Below are 2721 nucleotides of genomic sequence, written 5' to 3'. Positions count from 1 at the left end.
CATTTTTACAATTGGCCTTTTAGTCAGAAGAATGCCTTCTGCCCATTCAGAGGGAGGTGGAGTGTGGCTATGCCCCTTGTTCCCCAGGAAGTGTCCCTTATGGGTCTCCAGGAAGGATAAGCTGTACTGTTCTCATGTTCACTTATTTACAAGTATTTAACTGCCAGGTAAACATTACAAAGATTATGAAGTTTGTTTTTTAATGTTGGCAGAGAACTGAGTTATGTTAGGATCACCTTGGCAACAGATTATTGCATTTTCTGCATTGTAATTCAGTGTTTGTGTGTGTGTATGTGTGTGTGTGTGTGTGTGTGTATTGTTTATCAAATTTGATGTTAAGCCTTTATAAACAAGGCCATGGGCTGTATTTGTATTTCTCCCTCTGCAACTAGCAGGCTTAGTTATTGTTACTAGATAGGATCATCATATCGGTGAAATCAACCAGATGCAGGCAACAAGGCAGAGAACAAAATGTTTTTAGTCTAACTACTCTAACATAAATGAATAGATTCAGGGAACACTTGAGGTTTTTGGGTTCCTCCTCTTCATGCTGCAATGATTCAAGGCTGTACATGGGAAATGAATATTCTTTTCAAAGTGTGTCATTTAAATCTCCCTGTGAATAACAGCCCTGACTTCTCTCAATAGTCAACTGAATTCACAAGATGAAAAATGCCACTGCATGCGTGGGTATTTGAACTTGGTAATCAGTAGACAAGTCTTGGTCTGTTTATCAGCAGGATCTGCACATTTTCCAAGTGTAAACTCAAGTCAATGATTACACATACTTCTCAGCCTTTCTTCATATTTTGTTCTATTTTTTTTTCTACAAAAATAAATATCAGGTGCAGTTGTATTGAAGGAATAACTTCTAATATCCTTTAGTACAGTGGGATAACTGCAGCTATCAATAGTTCATTGTATATTTCAAATAGCTGATAGAGAGAAAGTTTTTTGTTTGTTTGTTTGTTTGTTTTGTGGTGCTGGAAGCCAGGGCCTTGTGCATGCATGGCAAGCACTCTACCAACTGAGCTATATCCCCAGCCCATGAGAGAGAGAATTTTGTATGTTCCCTGTACAAAGAAATGATAAATATTTGAGGTGGCAGATGTGTCAGTTATGCTGATCTGATCCTTACACATTATATACATTCATTGAACTATCATACTATACCCCATAAATATATACAATTATTATGTCAATCAAAAATTTTAAATTAAGAAACAAAACGTATTGAAGGTATGAGGACTGTAGTAGGATATTCAGTAGTTCTCTTCTTTAACATCATATTTAAATTATGCAAGTATTAAATAAAAACTATTTCAGAAGAACCATAAAGTTTAAATAAATTAAGAGTAGCTTGCACTCCTGCCTGAAAATTTCACTTCTAGCCAGTGACATACCATGGATGGTAGATGAGCTGGAGAAAAAGTACTGAGGTATTTGCATGAGATGATGCTCTTTATTTATTTATTTGTTCACTTTCTGTCAATTCAACTGAATTCTAAAAATAAATATATATAAAACCTACACATCATATCCCAAGATGCTTACCTGTATTGTTTATGTTTCATTTTTATTTTACAACATTCAAGAGATGTTTATTGAAAGCCTGATATTTTCTGGGCAAGTTTTTTTGAATATTTATTTTTTACTTTTGGGTGAACACAATATCTTTATTTTACATTTATGTGGTGCTGAGGATCAAACCCAGTGCCTCACGCATGCTAGGCAAGCGCTCTGCCACTGAGCCACAACCCCAGCCCCTTCTGGGCACTTTTAAGAATTTTTTTTTTTTTTTCCAGAGGATCCCGAGGGAAGCCATGAATTCTGATCCAAAGCAGCTCTGGTCCCAGAGAGTAGTCACCATGAGCAAAGCTTATCCTCCTGAGTTGAAAAAATTTATGGAGAAGAAGTTTTCACTAAAATTGCATGGTGTGAATTACATCCAAAGGGAATTGATCCTTTTATGAATAAATGTGTGAAGATCACAACTAATGAGCAACCGAACGGTATTGGAATGGTGACAACATGAGAAAATAGTATTAGCATGTTACAAGTTTCAGAGCAGGTATAATGATGTTCAGCAGAAAAATCCATGATTCCTCTCCAAACGGCCTGTTACCATGATGCAAAAACTGGATCATGTACATTTTTATATTAAGCATTTGGCTAAATATATTTTGTGATAGCAAAAAAATTCAGAAAAAAGAATAAGGTATTAATCACTGAGTGTTTATGGAAAACAGCTATGCTGCTAGCATGGGGCCAATTATAGAGAATTCAAAAACAGACTTTTTATGCAGCCCAGGTAGCAAAAACCTAGCCACCAAGGCATTTTATAAAATAGACCCAATCCTGGTATTGTTTTATAAGGTACATATATCTAAATACCACCAATTCCCATTGTCCTATCTTCCTCCCTGAAACAAAACTTCTAAAAATCTTAAATGTTCATCCATTAATCATTTCTTTATAAGCCTACCATGAAAAACAATCTTGAAAAAGGAAAAAGTTGGAGGATGCATGCTTCCCAATTTCAAAACCTAGCTACAAACCTACAGTCATGTCTATATGCCACTGGCTTGAAGATAAACATATAGATCAGTGGAATAGAATTGACAGTCCAAAAATAAGTTCATATATTTATGGTTAATTGACTTTTGACAGTGTGCCAAGACAATTCAGTGGGGAAAGAATTTTTTTTTTTTTTTTTTTTTT

General features: G+C 35.2%; 1 pseudogene; it reads left to right on the top strand.

Annotated features, from left to right (window-relative positions):
• Positions 1-1868: 1868 nt before the first annotated feature.
• Positions 1869-2077, top strand: LOC107150327 (annotated as a pseudogene).
• Positions 2078-2721: the final 644 nt, after the last annotated feature.

The sequence above is a fragment of the Marmota marmota genome, unplaced genomic scaffold (genome assembly GCF_001458135.2).
Source record: "Marmota marmota marmota unplaced genomic scaffold, marMar, whole genome shotgun sequence".
Classification (NCBI taxonomy): Eukaryota; Metazoa; Chordata; class Mammalia; order Rodentia; family Sciuridae; genus Marmota; species Marmota marmota.
This window is presented reverse-complemented; position numbering and strand designations above follow the sequence as displayed.